The sequence below is a fragment of the Lissotriton vulgaris genome, chromosome 1_1 (assembly GCF_964263255.1).
Source record: "Lissotriton vulgaris chromosome 1_1, aLisVul1.2, whole genome shotgun sequence".
In the NCBI taxonomy this organism is placed as follows: Eukaryota; Metazoa; Chordata; class Amphibia; order Caudata; family Salamandridae; genus Lissotriton; species Lissotriton vulgaris.
Window position 1 is genome coordinate 162,048,878 of NC_141685.1, and position 19,468 is coordinate 162,068,345.

The following is a 19,468-nucleotide window of genomic DNA, read 5'->3' on the forward strand; positions in this document are numbered from 1 at the left end:
CGTCCACGGGCACCATGACAGCCAGGGCTAGTCCGCTCCTCCCCGCACTCGCGTGGCAACATGGTAGCCCCTTCAAAGACTGGCAAAGGCAGAGCAGTGCAGCGCTGGGAGCTGGCCGGTCGCGACCGCTCCGACATGAGCGCAACATCATCCAGCTTCTTGCCCAGCTCCCAGGAGCTTGCACGCCATTCAGTTTGTAATTCGGCAAGAGCGGTCAGAATGGCACCGCAGGTTAGCGCAGGCTGCAATTCCAGCAGCTCCTCATCCCGAGACGATACGCGCAGTCCAGCACACAGCTTACCATCAGGCAGGGTGATACAGTCGTGATCCGGGGTAGCACTCGCCTTCCCATTCAGGGAGTCAGCCACCATTTCCACCTCATTGGGAGATTCACAAGAAGAAGGGGGCGAAATCGGCACTGGAAGGCTGCAGTCCAGGCCTCCGATGTTGACATAACACATTGTCAAAGAGTGATCCTCAGTAAAAGCCATTTCTGCTTCGGCTCAAAGCGGGGATGAATTCGGAGGTGACCCGCAGATATCGTACAATCACCAAGATGGGGTCGGCTCAGCTCATTTCCAACGCTGCACAGGGGAAAGTAATTGTAGTGGACTCCCACGTCGCCAATGCGAGCAGGCCACATGGAGCGAGAAACCGAGTTGCTGTGAAAGGGCTCTTGTCCGATTCCCCCTGTGGCGGGCAGTGCGTCCCAGAGCACCAGCTCTTCCCGGGCTCGGCAGACTGTTGCCGCTACAGCGGCTTCCAGCGGCGAAGAACAACACGGGTCCCGGAGCCAGGGCTATGGAGGCCACCCAACAAATTCGACAATATCTCCAGCAATCCGGCAGGCAGAGACCTTGGAGGAACACGGGCAGTAGCAGCGCGCTTACACCATCGTCCCGCTGCGGCACGAACACAGGATAGAAGACAGGATGTCGGTGCGGGATTCAAAGGCTTGCGGAGCCGGGAGTCTACGCGTCCGTTCAGGTCGCCATCTTGGCTCCTCTCCCTTTTTCACCCTTCTTAAGTACGTTTTGCAAAGTATACGTGATGTTTGCAAAGTTGTTTACAAATTTTGGATAATATTCTGATAATCCAAGGAAGGACTTTACTTCTTCCTCGGTACACGGTACAGGAGCAGTTGTAATTGCCTCAACAAGGTCAACATTAGGTTTTATTCCTTCTTTCGATACGACATGTCATCAATACATTACGGATCTGACACCAATCTGACACTTTTCTCTTTTCAATGTAAGCCCTGCATTCTAGAGTTTGTTTAAAACATTGCGAACATTTTTATTGTGCTCTTCTTCTGTTTTCCCAAAAATTAAAAGGTCATCTTGGAAGAACAACACATTATCTACTCCTTCCAAAATGTTCTCTATAGCTTTCTAAAAAAACACTGCAGTGGAGGGTAAACCAAATGGCATTCTAATCTGAATTCACCAAAAGGTGTAATGAATGATGTGAGTGCTCTGGTCCTTGGGTGATACTCCACTTGATGGTAGGCTGAGAATAGATCAATTACAAAGAAGAACTCCGCTTTACCAAGTAGGCTCAACATCTCATTTCTATTCGGTAGAGGATACCTGTCCACCCATATGTTGTTGTTCAGTTCTCGTTAGTCAATGCATAACCTAATAAATGTATTGTTCTGATTTGACCCGATAACAAAAGGTGCAACTCACTCTGCGTATTCAATAGGCTCAATCACACCTCGACTAACTAATTTGTTATGTTATGTTATAATACTTATAGAGCGCATGAACCCCAGCCAGGGGGCATCCCAGCGCTAAGCACAGACAGAAGATAGGTGACAGGGCCGCAGAATGCCACAACTGATTATTCAGGGAACATGTGAGTTTTTATGGCCTTGCAGAAGGCAGCATGATTATGAATTCTTTGGATGTTCACTGGAAGGGAGTGCTAGAGTTTAGGAGCTAAAGCTCAAAAAGAGCGCCCTCCCGCTCTGTCTCTTTTAACCCGCGGGATGGCTGCCAGATGCTTGCCAAAAGAGTGCCGGAGACAAGTGGGCGTAAAAGGTATGAGAAGGTTTGCAAGGATTTCAGGGGAGCATTAAGGATGTGGCGGGCAATGCATAGTCTTTTAAAAAGAACAGACTTCTCCACCAGAAGCCAAATGAGTCAATTAATTCTAGGCACTGCAAAAGAATCTGGTGGGACACAGTGTTAAATGCAGCACTTTTTTTTGGTGCAAGATGTTTATTTATGTCTGTCAGGTATACACAGCGTCACGCCTACAACCCTGAGGCCGGCGGCTATTGAATCAAAGAGTGATTTAACAGTGGTGTCCTATTGGCGAATTGTCCATGTGTAATCCTGTAACAAAGGTTAGGCAGAATGACAGAGAGCATATCAGTAGTGGTGATTACAGTACATCTCACTTTTGTGTTTTATAAACGTAACTTAACTGGTTATGCAATAGATTCAGAAATCAACATATAATAAAGCACTCTGTACGCAGTCTCTAATAGTAGTCGGGTGGTTTGGGCAATACCCTCCCTCCCCCCAGGTCCCGAGCATATCCCATAAACATATAAAATAAAGGAGTTGACGCTACCTGAAATAGCTCCAAGGATCAGAACTTACATTACATCTTAAAAACCAAACGTAAAGACAAAATAAACATCAGTACTGTCAAGCTAGCATATCTATAAGTATGAGCAAGTATATGAAGTATCCGGGTCAACAACAATAGCACATTCGGTACTGCAGGTAGCTATCAGTTCAAGGGAATAGATTACATAAACTTTGACTCCAGCATGAAGCATTGGCACAAATCACATAATATTAGATTGTATAGTCATACCAAACTCGCAATATACAATGACATATGTATAGTTCATTTCCCCAGTAGATGTGCAGAGCACCTCCGTACAGCCAGCATTCTCAAAGTAATGGCGCATCATATCATGGCACTCGCCTGTGGCACAGGGGTGGATCTTTCAGGATCTGGGGTATGCGCTCTATCTCGCGCCCATTGCAGGAATGGTTCCCAAATGTTTCTCGGTCGAGAGGCAGTGGGCATGAGTTCCCAGTAATTGTCTAGTTGTGTATGACCGTACGTGACATCAGTCAGCCACGCATCAAATGTGGGCAGAGCCTTCCGACCCTATCGGGAAGCCACCTGGCGCTTGGCATAGAGGAGTAAAAGGGCGTGTAGCTTGCGACTCTTAGGGGCTGTATCCATCACGCAACCCAACAGTCCCAGTCTCGGGAAAGGGACATCCGCTCTAATAAGGATTTTCATTTATAGCAGTAAAAATGGCGTCCCAATATTTAGCCAGCCGCGGGCAGCTCCAGGCCACATGCAGAAAGGAAGCGTCTTCAACGCCACATTTCCAGCAAGCAGTGTCTTCCTTCAGCCCCATACGATGCAAAGACAGAGGTGTGCAATAAAATCTATGTAAGAATTTGAAATGTATCAGCCTTAGCTTATAGTTAGGGGAGAGTTCTGTCAGTTGCCTGCAGAAAAAGGACCACTGGTCCTCCGTTAAGGGGTCGTCCAACTCTGCATTCCAGGCGTGCATAGAATTTGGTATCATTATGGGGGCCTGTTCCTGCATGGCATAATATAGACACCAATTTTTTGGGGGAGATCCTCGCTAGTACATTCTGCAGTGCCTGCAATTGAGGTGGTTCCTCAGGGAACTTGTCCCAGAACGCCCTACAGGATGATCTGAGCTTGTAATATGTAAATAAATCTCTGAAGGACATGGGCAAATCCTCTCCACCCGTCTGGGGATCTCGAAATTTACCGTCCGGGTACAGATCTGCAAAAGTTCTCAGAACTGTTCCTCGCAGAGAGATCTCTGCACCATTTTCCGCCAGACAGGGTATCATGGGGTTGCGTCTCAGGATAATCGCCGGTGCATATAGCAGCGGGAGCTTGGCTCTCTTTTGGAGTTCGCGCCACACCCATCGGAGCATATCAGCGCTATCAATGTCAAGGGAAGGTCTTGGAGTCTTCTGGTATAGTGCAACATCCAGCGGTAACGGCGCCACAGAGGCCGTCTCCACCGCAACATGCGGCTGATAGGGCGTGGGATGGACCCAGTAATGTAAGAATTGTGCCTGCGCACACAGTGCGTACAGTTGCCTATCAGGTGCACCCAGTCCTCCCTGTCTAAGTGGTAGTGTAAGATGCGCCCAGGATACTCTGGCTTGACCTCCGGCCCACACCAGCGTCAGCAGGGATGATCTTAGGCAGGCATAAAAATGCTGCGTCAGCGGAATCGGGATATTTATGAAGAGGTAGAGGAATTTTGGCAACACCACCATTTTCGTTAAGGCGATCCTCCCAGCCAATGACAGAGGAAGTTTCGTCCAAATTGCAACTTTCCCCACTAGCCAGTCTACCGCCCTCCCAAAATTCAAGGTCCACACATCCTGCAGGCTACGGCTAATCCAGATCCCCAGATATTTGGCGGAGTCTGCCTCCCAGCGTAATGGATAATCAGATTTTACTTCAGAAGTGTTATCAGTTTGAAGGAACGTTACAGACTTTGCCCAATTTATGGAGACACCCGCCAGTCCCTCAAATTTAACAAATTCGCGGAGTAGGGGGTTTACATTTTCGGCAGGGTTTTTGACATATAGGGTGACATCATCCGCATATAAAGATAGGCTGTGAGAACTGAAGTTGATGCCTCTGGCGGTGTGATGCTGTCTTATTCTTGCAGCTAAGGGCTCCATTGCAATAGCAAATAGTAGCGGAGACAGGGGGCAGCCCTGTCTAGTACCGCGCAAGATGTCAAATGGTTCAGACAGTTGGCCATTCACACGCACTCTTGCTTTCGGTGAAGTGAATAGAAGCTTTATTAGATTTATAAACAGAGGACTGAAGCCCATTCTGGTCAAGATTCGTAAGAGGTAATGCCAATCTAGTGAATCGAAGGCTTTGGTGGCTTCAAGGAACACCACTGCAGCTTGTATATCGGGGTGTAAGTAGTGTAGCACTGAGAATATGGTGCGCAGGTTATGTGACGTTGCACGTCCCGGAATGAATCCCGACTGATCTGGAAGGGACACCATTGGCAACAATGGCTGTAGTCTGTCAGCAATGATTTTAGCATAAATTTTCACATCCACGTTGATGAGGGAGAGGGGTCTGTAGGAATCCAGCGAATGGCTGTCTTAATCAGGTTTCAGGAGTGTAATGATTAAGGCTTCACGCATGGATTCAGGTAGGATCCCAACCTCAAGAGCCTTGGCAAACACTGCATGTAACCAAGGAGCAAGCTCCTCTGCGTAAGTTTTGTAAAATGCCGTGGTAAGTCCATCCGGACCTGGGGCTTTATTTAGGGGGAGACCCTTTATGACATTTTTAATATCCTGAACAGTGACTGGGACGTCCATATATTGACGGTGTGCGTTGTTGAACCAGCATAATGCTATCGAATCTAGGTAGGCGTTCACAGCTTGTGGTGGCATCCTTTGTCGAGACTTATAGAGGTTGGAGTAAAATGTGGTAAATGTGCCCAAGACCTCCTCTTGACCCACAACTTCCTCGCCATCTGGATTTCTTATAGAGTGTATGTGTGTAACGGGTTGCCTAACTGAAATCAGCCTGGCTAGTGTCCTACTGGGCCTGTCCCCCTCGCCATATCTGCGTGCTTCGGCCTGTTTACCTAAAAATTTCAATTCCCGTTGTGCCTCTTCTGTGAAATCTATCAGTTTTACTTTGATCTGTGCAGCTAAATCAGAAGTGGGAGTGACACAGAATTGAGACTCTAGCTTTTTTAGTTCCCCCTCTAGTTGGCTCAGTGTGTCCCTGATGGCTTTTAACACTCCCGCCTTCCTAGCTATGCATTGCCCCCTTATCACCACCGTAAATGCATCCCACAGCACCGACTCCGTATCAACTGAACCCTCATTGATCTCAAAATATTTAACTATGTCAGTCCTAATTTCCTCCTTGAACGCAGTGTCTAGCAGGGCATATGGTGGTAAGCGCCAGGTGAAATCGCGCGTGGGCTGTCCTGGTATTGTAACTTCCAGGAGGCATGGAGCATGATCTGAAAGGGATCTAGCCTGGTTACACACCTTGGTTGTCCAAGTAGCCACGTCTGGTGTGACCAACCAGTAGTCCAACCATGACCAGGCCGCGTGGTGGCTTGAGATACAGGTGCCCTCTTTGACCCCAGGGTGCCTAATTCGCCATATATCTATCAATGAACCCTCCCCCATGATATCAGTGAGGGCATCTCTTGCATGTGGGTGAAGCTGCCGTGCCGTGCCCCTGCGATCCATAGTATCATCTAGCACAACATTGAAGTCCCCATCCCAGATCACCGAGGGGCAATCCATCAGCGCCACCTGAGCCCAAACATCCCTGAAAAAATTCCGGATCATCTACATTTGGACCGTATACTGCCGCTAGCACCACTGGTCTACCCATTAATGTTCCGTATGCCACCACATATCTACCTTCTGGGTCGGCTGGCAATTTATGTTCTTTCCAGTCCATACCATTCCATATCAATATTGCCACCCCCCTGGCATAATTTGAGTAAATAGCAGAATAGACAGAGCCCCACCTCGAATGCTTAAACCTGGGAGACAGTGTAGAATTTATATGCGTCTCCTGGAGGAAACAGATATCAATGCAGTGCCTTTGTATGTACCCATGCATCAGTCTAGATTTTCTACTGTCATTAATTCCTCTAATGTTCCATGTGAGTATCTTAGTTTATTTCCATTTATCTGCAGCCGATGACATGCAGTAGCGTGCTAGGTGACCCATCTCATAGTGTGCTGTAGTTATCTCTATTTTTAAACTTGAATAGTACTGGTAAAACTTTAACCAAACAAAGTCCCCCCCGCCCCCCACCCGCAGCAACCCCCCAATCACGTTGTGACATACCCCCCTTATCTCACGCGAAGCGTAAGAGTGAACAACCAACAAAAACAGTGGGAAGCACCCCATGGAGGCGTGGCATTCCAAGCATACACCCCTATTGTCATAGGGTGGATGTACTATAACAGTCTAGTTGTCTCATTGACCAAGCTCAGATCCATATACAGTGCACATCTCTCTTTGCGGGTGAACTTGTGATATCAAGACAATCAGTAGCAACAGGCCCAGCAGCGGCCCAGGCACCATATCTGTGCAGAACATACAGTAAAATAAGCAGAGCGAGGAAGAGTGCAAAAACAGAAAAATTCCCATAAATGAACAGGTGATTTTTGGTTTTAAGTTGTATGTTTAAGTACGGAAGGTGTCCCCGAATTCAGTCATTGTCCCTTAGTAGGCCCTCCGTCCCTCCCTGCAGTGTCGATTTTCTTTTAGCCCTGGTGCCACACACATGTTTTGCGAATTTCAAGGCAGATTGGGCGTCAGTGAAATAGTGTGTGGTACCATCATGTGCAACTCTCAATTTCGCTGGGTACAGAAGCGAATATTGTATGTCCGCTTGAAACAAGAGTTTCTTGGCCTGCAGAAATTCTTTCCGGGCCGCCTGTACTAAAGGGGTAAAGTCAGGGTAAAACGAGACAGAGTTACCTTTATGGCTGATCTTCCCTTTCTCACGTGCCAGGCGCAGGATCAGATCACGATCTTGGAAGTTGAGCAACTTCACAAGTATCGGCCTTGGTGGCGCTCCAACCGGTGGTTTCTTTCCAGAGTCCTGTGCGCTCTTTGTGATAGATCCGGATCAAAGGGTTCGTGAAGTAGACCTGATACGTACACCTCCATTTTCCCAATGTTTGTTGTCTCTGGAATACCAGTTATGCGAATGTTGGATCTGCGAGAGCGCGCTTCCAAATCGTCTGCCTTGGCGCGAAGGTTTTCAATCTCTTCCTCCATATTTGTGATATGTTCCTTGGTTTCCTGTCTGAATTCGCAGCATTCAGTGTGCCTGTTTTCTAGGCAATCAAGTCGTGTCTCGTGCATTCCTACCTGCGTCTTCACCGACTCCAGCTGCGAAGTCATGGCGTCTAGCTTAGTGTCTATGCTTTTTAGGCTGGACCTCACCTCCAACATCAGCGCCTTAACATCAATGTCTGACTCAGCCATCTGCGTGGAGGGCTCAGCAGCCTCCAGTTCAGGATCAGGGTGCCTGGCTTGGCGCTTTTGTTCAAAGGTGATCTTAGGCTGCCTAGCGTCGTTTTTCCCCATTTTGGGCCCTTAGAAGAGACGGTATAGTGCCTCTGTATCCGCTTTATATCTCGGCAAACACACAGGGTCCAACACAGAGTGGCTCAATCAGGGCTATTTTGGCAGCAATCATGAAACACAGGCAGATATTTGCACGATAAGCCCCCGGTGCGAGACAATGGACCCCACTCCACATGGAATTCAGATGGGTTAATCGCACAGTTCCTGATTATACCAGCCGTGGGGTCAGGTCTCCCACCTATTCAGCGGGGCTCCTCGGTTAGAGGATTTTGATTGGCAGAGTTGGTCTGTCTGTGGCTCCCGAGCTTGCTCAGTTATCAATTACTGTTCCAGCCATTGCCCCGCCTCGGCAGCACATAGGTGAAGTTTTAGGAGCCAAACTGCATGTGTATGCATTATGGTGCAGCGTCAATATCTCCATGTAGAGCCATATATATATCGCAAACTTTCACTGCAAGAGTGCCGTCACGCAGCGCTGCAGGTGATCTGTCTTTGGCCCACCACAGATAGAAATGGAGTGTGCAGGGGTCGTATTTATTTGGCGCTTCAGTATTTTATCTCCAGTCTCCAGTCACACAAATAAGGAGCTTCAGATGTATTTTGCCATTTCCAGTGGCAGCGCGCGCCTAGCGTGGGCCTTACAGAAAATGGCGGCTCGCCCACCCTGCAGGCTCAGGAACGCCGTCCGGGGATATCTAAGTTTATACGCGCTGCAGGAGCGTGAGTCACCGCAACACTCACTGCGGGCAGTATTTGTACCTCCGGCGTTCCCGATTGCTCTCCCCGCTCACCGCTGTGGCTCACAATGCAGTCTATTGCCGTCGATGTCTTCCTATCGGTAGGCCGCAGCAGCGCCGGGCCACAGTTTAGCCTCTCCCCCACACCGAGTTCCGTCGCAGCCAGGTAGCTTCACCCTCAGCTCGTGGCAAATCCTCCGGGGCTTAGAACTCGAATACGCCTCACTGGAATCTTCCAATTATTTACACAGTGGTGCCGCTTAACTGCCGGTCCCGCCCAATATCGTTTCTAGGACCAAGTGCACAAACTAGACAGGATTATAGAAGGATTGATTATACAGCCGGCGGAGCTCACTCACATAGCGGCCATTTCGCTGCCCGGTTGGCCACTCCCCGTGTTAAATGCAGCACTTAAGTCCAATAGGATCAGGGCAGAGGTTCCTCCAGAATCCAGTGAAAGTTGAAGATGTTCCGTGACCGCCAAAAGAGCAGATTCCATATTGTGGCATGGATGGAAACCGTTCTGAGAGGGGTCCAGCAAGTTTTTAGTGTCAATGTAGCTGGAGAGGATGGAATTAATGTGGGCTTCAGTAATCTTGGCTGTCAAAGGAAGGAGGGACATAGGACAGAAGGTTGCTTGCTTGGACTCGTCCAATGTAGGTTTCATAAGAAGAGGGATTACTTTAGCGTGTTTCCAGGCAACGGGGGCCACAGCAGAGGATATGTACAGATTTATGAGATCACAAAACACAGGCGACAACTGCGGTAGGAAAATCTTAAATTGATCGGGTTTGAGAGGATTTGCCCAGAAATCCGGATTTAAGCTTGTTACAGATAAACCGCATGGCTTCTTGGGAAAGCACAGGTAATGTGGAAAGTGATGGGCCGGTGACGGCCAAGGGGATAGGCCGGCCTATTGGGGACACCGTATGAGGAAATGTTTTGTAGATATCATCCACCTTTTTGATAAAAAAGGCAGCAAGGATCTCACATTGCTCGTTGGAAGTGAGAGGGGATGAAATGGGATGCCCAGAATGTTTAGGATCCATAAGTAAGGAGAATATACATTTAGTGAGATTGCTGCTGTTCTTAATTATGTCTGAAGAAAAGTCCGCCCTCACCTTCAGAACAGACTTGTGGTATTGTTTAATGGCTGCTCGATATTGTAGTTTCAGAGAAGTGTCATACCGTCTTCTCCAAGCCCTTTCCAGGGCTTTGCACTCTCTCCTAGCCTGAGCCAGTTTGTCACTAAACCAATGACCAGATTGTGTTCTGCGGCTGTGGGACATCTTAGCAGGGATCAGAGTGTCAAGAGTATGCGAGATCCGATCTGACAAGATACTTTTAGCCCTATCCGGGTTGTTAGGGAGGTTAGGCCCATGAGAGAGGAGTATGTTGCGGAAGCGATTAGCATCCAATTTATGCCAGGGGAGTTTTAGAATGGATTTCTGAGGAGCTTCTTCAAAAGGTCCTATTCCCTGTGGTGTCAATGTCACCAGATAGTGATCGGACCAGGTCATGGGGAGGGTAGCTGTGAGAGCCAGTAGATTTGAAAAAAAAGGATCTAACAAACGGCCAGCAGAATGAGTACTTTTAGCGACATATTGTAAGATGGAAGGCAGCAAGGTTTGCTAAAAGATTCCTAATCTCCCTATCTTGACTATCTTCCAAGTGCAGATTGAAGTCCCCAACAATATTAAAGTTGGTTGACCTAGTAACCAGTAGCGACGAAGTAGTGACCAGGGCTTCCATAAAACTTTATGAGGGCCCTGGGGGGGGAGGGGGCGATAAAACAACTGCCCCATAAGGGTAAAATTATTAATAACACAGATTTTGAACAGAGAGCATTCAGAGTCTGCAATGCTTTCTTTGGTCATGGTACAGGTAAAGCCAGTTTTTCAGACAAGACAAGTTCTTGTCTGAGCGGTTCTCTCATCATTATCGGTATGTACCTACTTTGTGTACAACAGGTTTTGCACCTTCCTTCAACTTAACTTTATGCTGAAACTCTCTCAAACACCCCAGCTTATCAGTGAATACCTCCGAGAATTCTTCCAACAATTCACTGCCACAAACTGATCGTTCAACCAACATTATGGAACTTCCGATGAGGGATCTAGATTTATACCTAAATCTTTTTGATGCTACCAACATAGAAGGTTTGATCCATGTTTTACTATATACACCTTCCCTACAGTGCTTCTGTCCTTGAATGTTAGTCTCATGATAGCGACGCCTTCCAAGGGTATGGGGTCCTTTTTGTACCCAACCGGAATTACATCTCGTTCTTGAAAGGAGGACAAATCATCTCGAACATTAGCATGGTAAGTTTTACTGTTAATGAAAGTAAAAGGTGAGCAAGAATCTGCATAAACTTCAATCTTTTGTCCATCTAACCCAATCTCACACTTTGGCAGATCAACCATATGTACTTCGTTGTTTCCATTTAGTGTTACTTGGAGCACATATCTACCTCTGTCCTCCTCTGTGGTTTCAATAACATTTACAGTTCTTCTTGACATATCTTTACATACACACGCTCAGTGTCCTATGCGGTTACATTTCCTGCACATGGCTGTTCTGGCTAAACAATTAACATTATTTGCTAAATGCCCAGTACTGCCACACCTAAAACACCTGAGTCTATGTGCAGAGCTGTATCTTTCCTTATTAATCTTCTCACACACATCACTCTTCTTTTGGCTCTTAGTAGCACAAACATTTCCCAATCCTCTTGAGATGTCATTTGCTCCTTGTTCGGTTGATCCATTCATCTCTTTAATGCATTCAGCTGTGTGTTCAACACTCTTTGAAATATCAACTGCACTTGTAAGGTTGGATTACCAACTAACAATTTTTCTTGAATCTTTTTGTTATTAATAGAACATACCAATTGATCACGAATGAGTGAATCAGTTAATTCATTAAATTAGCACGTATTAGCCAAACCTCTCAGTATGGCTGTATAGTTACCTACTTTTTTTCATTCTTTCCCTGGCTCCTACCAAAAAATGTATGTCTTTCTAAGACCTTCATTTTATAAGCAAACTGTAATTCTGACTTCCTAATAGTAGAAGAATAGAATAGTAGAATATTCTCCTGAATCTGGACGACTGTCAAAAACTTTCCTATCTTCCCCAACTAAATTGTGTAATATTATATGTTGTGTCCTTATTGCACAGAATCCAAATGCACCAATGGCAATCAAATAAGTTTCAAACTGTTTTATTCAATGTCTCCATGCTACAATTGGTTCTCCTGCATCTGAAAGACAAGGTGAAGGTTGATTCATGCTAGCTGCTGCCATGTTAACGTTCTAATTTCCTATATAAATGATATACATAGTGAATTATTATAAATCTGTGACACTGCAAAGATATGGATGTAATAATTTCAGCCTACACAAACTAAATAAAAATAACAAATTCCTAAAAAGAATGAACAACCTGTGGAAATTAAAGTTAGATAATAATAAAGCGGATCTCAATAACTTCCAGCCTATCTCCAACATCCCCACCCTAGCGAAACTCATAGAAAAATGTGTACAATCCCAACTCTGTGCGCATATAGAGAATTTCCAACTTATTGACCAACATCAATCAGGCTTTCGGAAGGCATCATGGATGACTTGTTAAAAAAATGTGTGACCAAAACAAATCCTGCCTCTAGATCCTCCTTGACCTTTCTTCCGCATTCGACACGGTTAATCATGTCAACCTCCTCGCCACTCTGAAAAATAGGATGGGTTTTACAATGGTTCTCGTCTTTCCTCCACCACAGATCTCAAAGGGTCAACGCAAACCAATCTCTCTCCCAGCCCTCTCCAGTTCTCATGGGGGTCCCCCAAGGATCCACCTTATCTCCGATCCTCTTCAACCTGTTTCTGGAACCTTTAGCTAGCTCTTTAAACTCTTCAAACACTTTCTTCCATATGTATGCGGACCATACGCAACTCTATTTGAAAATCTCTTCCCCCGAAAACATCATCTCTCTCAACTCGGCCCTAAGGTCTACTCAAAACTGGTTAACTGAGACCCATCTTCTGCTCAACACCTCCTAAACAGAATTCCTGGCCATCTTCCATCCGAACCACACCCCCAAGCTTGACCTCTGGTTGAATCACCTCACTGCCATCAGCTGCACCCCTCTCATCATGGACTCAGCCAAATTGCCCAGAGTCACGCAGGTGGTGCAATGGCTTGTCCTGCCTAGGTTGGAATACGGCAGCGCGACCCTCTGTGGCCTTATCAAATACTCCCTGGCTCCACTAAGAGCATCACTTAATACAGCGGCTAGATTGGTTACAGGCACTAAGCAAAGCAAGTACATATCCCCAGTCCTAAAATCTCTCAAATGGCGGCCTTATGAAGCACAAATTCAGTTAAAGATTGTCGTTCTGGCGCAGAAAGCCCTCCACTTCAATACTCCCAATGTACCTGGTGCAAAAAACTGGAGCTCTCTTGTTGTGTAAGAACCTCAAGAAGCGCCAAGACTTTCCTCTTGAAACCACTCATCTTTAGGAAAAAGAGAACTTGTCACAGAGCCTTTTCCGGCGCTGCCTCAAAGATATGGAACTCTCTTCCACCGTAAGTATGCCAAATCTCTTTAACGACGGCATTCAAATTGGAAGCCAAAAAAATCTTTATGAATAAATTCTTACCCTATTTGGGCCAGGCGCACCTGCTCGAAGACAATCGCTCTTACTTCCATTAGACAATCATTTGTTATGGTTCTTTTTTGTGCAACTGTCCCTGAATATACGATCATTCCTGGTTTATTTTTACTCCTACTTGTTGTCGATTTTGCATTTATGTCCTTCCTCCCATCCTATTGTAAAGTGCTCCGATATCTCTGTATCTTGTTCGCGCTATGTAAAACTTTATAAATAAAATAAATAAAAATAAATAAACAGAGTATCAGTAGTTGAGATATAACATAGCGTTGATCAGAAAATAAATATCATGTAATGTTTGCAGGTCTAGTAACTTAAAAAATCTACTCCACCAAACTGTTATGCACTTGACCTCTGTGAGCAAATATGACAAGTATTAAAGGCATTTTTATTGTTCATTCACTTTGTGAGCACTAAAAATGGCTTTAAATCTTGCTACTTCATCACATTTGCTCTGCTTTCAGAGACAAAGGTCAAAAGTCAGTTTGTCTTCCTACTCGCATAGCTCGCCCCAATTAAATCTGGCTCGCAAATGCGAGTGGCTGAGTGGATTTTTCAAGCCCTGTAGAGGCCCCCCAGACGCACACTGCGCTCAACGAGGACTATAGAGGCCTCCCCCCAGTCGCACACCACGCTGCTGGGGAGCTTGTAAAATAGGCTGGGTTTAATAGAGAGTGTTTCACGCTCATCCAGCAGTCTCTCACATGTGCAGTAGAGGGGAGTGTAAAAGAGGTCAGGTTTATTAGAGAGGACCTCACGCTCGCCCAGCAGTCTCCTACAGGAGCTGCAGGGGTGTGTGTAAGATGTTGGGTTTATAAGAGAGTGCCTCACGCTCACCCGGCAGTCTCATACAGGAGCTGCAGGGGTGCGTGTAAGAGGTTGGGTTTATTAGAGAGGGCCTCACGCTCACCCGGCAGTCTCCCACAGGGACTGCTGGGGGTTGTAGAAAAGGTTGTGCTTGACTGAGAGAGTCTAGTGTTCTTCTACTGGTCTCACACAGGTGCTGCTGGAAAGGGCATTGCATAGGGTGGGTTTGACAGCTCTTCTCTTTCATAAAAGGGCGCTGTTAGCGTACACATGTTTGGAGTCCGGTTTGCAGTTTTTGATTATGGAGAGCCACACAGAACGTGGTATTGCTCTCTCTCCTTTCCAATGCTCACGTGATTCCTCTGCCTTTATTCTTTACATCATGAATTTTTGATTTTGCAATGTATGCTGAACTCACCCAGCTAGTGGTCAATATGGATAAGGGAGGAGGCTGCCAGATCCAGGCACTTACCTTGATCACTGAGGACGAGTAACTATTGAAAACAGTTTTGAGACTGAAACCCTCCTGCTGTGAGTCCCTGTGCCCTCCACGTTAAGCGTTGACGAAACAACAGTGCTACGTCGGGCTCCTCACACCTCCCTGATGAAGAAGACCCATGACATACATTTCAAGCCCCCTCTGTCCATAAATAAGAAAATCACTGGAGTTTACAGAATGTGTGAGAATGATTCAATCAACTTTTATTTTACAATTAATGCATATTCCATTAAATCAATACATCAATATTATGGAACAGCGTTTCCCAAACTGGGTCACGACCCAATGGTGGGCCGTCAGCCAATTTATGGTGGGTCGCGAAAGAGTAATAAATAATCACGGTGCCTTTACATTTTATAATAATCTTGTCAGATTTGCTGTGCTTAAAACGCAGATGTCAAATGTTAGGATACGTCTTCTGACAAATCCTGCTCATTCTGTTTAACTGGGGATTGGTGTTTACTTTTCTTGCTCTGACTCCAAAGCGAGAGGAGTTTTTAAGGTGATCTATGTGTCAATCATGCTAGTGTACATGCAGTGTGAAAGGAAAGGCTGTAGGGTGTCATATTTTGTAAAAACACACAACAACATATAAATACTAGCACCTTTAACTGCTGATGTATTTCAGAATATATCCACAGTTTGGAAAGCAAAATGAAATCCATTATTTTACAATTCTAAAGTGTGATGGTGTAGGAACTGGTTTCGCCAAGTCCCCGGGGGTAGCATGGACCGAGCAGGCAGGCAAACGAAGCTTAGGTGTTAAGTGACCATACAACACACACATCTACTGAGACAATAAGTGCATTCAAAGACTGAGTCCACACCAGAATGCGTTTTTCAAATAAATAAGTTTTATCTCGGTTCAAAATCAGGTCAGTCAAAAATCACAGCAGAATTAACTCATTGCTTTCCCTTAAAAACACATGCTTTCCATTTCTTGGCTATAAATACTTAAATAAATAAATATTAAAAATTAAATAACGGTAGGCCTGGTAACAGCCTTGCTCCTAGTCAGCACCTGCAAGGATTTCCCTTTTAAAACATTTAAATAACATTTCATTACTCAGCAACAGTCACTTCGTCGCTGCAGGAATCGGCATGTCAATAAATGTGCGGTAAACATTTCCTAGCTGCAAAGATAAGCCATTTATAAGCAAATGTAGTGCATCTCACAAGGCTGGAATAAAGCAGTTCAATAATTAGTAATAAGCGTTTCTTTTAGGTAAACTCCAACAGTTCATTAGATGGACAACAGGCACTAATAACCTTTCCTGCCGGCAAAATGAGCATTTCTTTTGGTCAGAATAGGCAGGACATTACTCTCAGGAGCTAAGCATGACAATTCCAATAACAATCAGGCCACTATAACAGAATAACCTTTCCCCTACTAAGGGGTTAACTTGAAATGAATGAATGAAATGAAAAGGGGATTTGTATAGCGCGGCTGCTGCCCGAGGGCATCCAAGCGCTGAGTAGAACGATAGTACTCTGAGGGGGGATGGGGTGCCTAGTTTCTAAAGAGGAAGGTTTTTAGTTCTTTGTGGAAAGAAGAGAGGATCTGGTTAGATCTTAGGGAGGGGGGGAGGGAGTTCCAAAGTTTGGCAGTGATGAGCTCGAAGGACCTGCCTCGTGCCCTGGATCTTTTGATTCGGGGAACTGCGGCAGGCAGGCATTTGATGAACAAAGTTGTTTACCGGGTCAGTAGGGGGTGATAAGGGAGTGGTTGATCTGGGGGCCAACTCTGTAAAAAGCTTTGTGGGAGATAAAGAGGGCCTTGAATTTTATTCTTTCCCTGACAGGGAGCCAGTGGAGAGATCGAATCCCTGCCTTGTCCCTAGGGATAGTCGCAAAAGCCCCCTGGAGGGCTCCTCAAATGACACAGGGCTCTTGCCCAATCCACAGTACTTATCAGGGCCAACGGGGCCCAACTGCAGTCTCCAGCGGGGAGGACAGTCTTGGAGCCTCCCTGGGGGTTTACCTTACTTCTTCGGCCCCTTCTCGGGCTCTTGCGGAGATCCAGCACGCTGGGGTTGACACTCGGAGGCGTGCTCTCACTACTATGCTCTCCGGTGAAGTTGGGGACAGAGGGGGGCTCCGGTACTCTTCGCGAGCCCCCCACGCAGGTGTCAGAGCTGGTCCCGGTCCTCCCTCAGTGCTTGCAGGGACCGGGAACCAATGGGAGGCCCAGGCGCCCAGCGACCGCCAATAGCAGAGCGGCTTGCGGGGCACAGCACAGGGTCTCAATCAGCACACGGTGGGGCGGAGTCACGTGATGCCAGATCCAGGATTCAGGCCTAGCGAGGCCTACTGCGGCCTGACAAGATTTCACGGTGGCCCTCTCCTGGCTCCGGGGGCCGCAGAGGGGATGCAGAAGGCGGCGTTGGCGTCTCGGGAAACGCGCCGGGCCGCGGCAATGTTGGTGAGGCTCAGAGGGCCCCTGGGCTGAAGCAGTAGTTCAGGGGCACACTTGGTGGAAAGCGCGAAAAGAGGTGAGGGGCACAGCTGAGAAGCGCCTGGTAGCTAAAGCACTTGGTCCTCGTAGCGCTTTGGGGGAAATTCACGATCGTGCCTCGGGCAGCTCTCTTTGGGACCACAGAGGGTCTCCACGCAGTAGCACTTCTCAGGGAGGCACAACGCTTGCCAGTCAACAGTTCACAGCGCTTCTCAGGGGGACCGTAGGAAAGGACTCGATAGGGGAATCAGACAGAGTTGCAGGTCAGATAGCCCAGGACAGGCCACACGACAGTGGCAAAACAGCAGAGGGGACCCAGGTGAAGTCAGGGAGCGCAGGGGGTGACTCAGCGCCAATACCTGGTTGATTCCCCACCAGTCCTGTGGGCAGTGAGAAGGTCTTCTTGGCGCTAGCTGTTTCCTACATACTTAAAGAGAGGGGGGGTTTGAGTTGAAGACTTGTCAAGTTTCCTCAGTAGATCACTTCAGGTGGTTCCTGGGTTCCCCTCCCGCCGGGCCAGATCAGTGGACTAGTTCAGTGTTCCTTACACAGCTTGATGGGCAGCGCCTAAACCCTGTCACCCCCAGTGGTATAGGTTCCTGACTAGCCCCTACCGCCTAAGTCTCCTGCGTAGGGTCCCCCAGGTCAGTGATGCCCCAACTGACTGGAATGTTTTCCTCCCTTTCCCTTTATAGTGGCAGTTGGCAGTTAGTGACCACTCCCCTATTCTGGAAGGTTCCAGGAGCTTCCTCACTCTAGCTATGGGCAGGCTGGCATTGCTACAATGTTTAGGGGTTCCAGCCAGCTCCTGGCTACTAGAGTGTGCCTATAACGACCACGCTGCAGTATCAGGGGCCAGTGGCAGCCATGTTGGGGGAAGAGAGCACCTGCACCTTAGCATTGATAAGCAATGGGAAGGTGCCCAGAGACCTAAGGCCACCAAAACGTAGGTGGGAAAAATGAGGCAAAAATGGAAAAAATGGGGAAGACCACCCTAAGGCTGACAGGTCTAACAGATGGGAAGAAAGATTTTAAAAGAATCAAAACAAATCAAGACAGTTGTACTTTGTGATGCACAAAGGATATTCACTGAAACCCGACTTCCAAACATTATCATGTGTGTGCCAGACACCTTTATCAGTAAAGCCGTCAGCAAATATAGTGGTCAGAAAATGTGGTGCCGGTAAATGATGCACGTTACTGTATGATGCTTTATTATTATATCAGCGACTCACGCCTGCCATGCACAGTTCGGTTTTCAATGATGCCATTTGAAATGCTGCAGTCATGACATTAATGATGTTACAGAACATGTCACGAGGGATGTCATATGTGGGGTAATTAGCTGTGCATAGGGAGGGTATGACTTATAGTTTCTATAGGGAATGTTTTATTGTTATTAGAGATAACAATAACTGTGGAATTTCAGTGTTTTTTCAGTTTAAAACATCGCATTGACACAGAACTTTTCACCTAACTATAACAACACTTTAACCTTAGTTTTTTTCTGTGAATTTCTACAGTTGTTTTTTAATGTAATGCAAGACATAATTACAACTTATAACTATAACACCACTTCATCCCTTACTTTTTACAGAGAATTTGTAGGCTTTTTTTAACATAAAGACATATATTTTATTTCCATATGGAAAGCCAACCCCGCCACACACATCCTTTGACTGTGCATGGCATGAGGTCAGCCGCAGGGCCTCGCCTGCTGCCAATCCCTGCCTCCAAACTAATGATTTTGTTAACGAGTCTCAACACCAAATATAACAATAACTATTGGCTTCATCAAGGGGTGAACATGTGAATATACAGAAAGAATATATATATGTATATCATGTCTATAAAAATCCCCAGCGCTTTTGTGAAATATATATTTCATTAGAACATTGGAATGTTGGGAGCTCCATTGAAAATAATGGAGTGCTCCGGGCTTATAATGGCTGGTATAAGCCCGGAGCTCCATCATTCCAATGCTTCTTTGTTCACTGCTCTGGCTGTGAACAAATGCTTCAGGGTGCCTGAGGGGATTTCAATCCCCTCACACTCCCAAAAAGCTTTATTTTTTTGTTAGAACATTCTGTCCTCTAGTGATAGAATGTTCTAATAGCCTTATAGCCCTTCGTAGATGGGCTAAACCACTATTAAAGTCC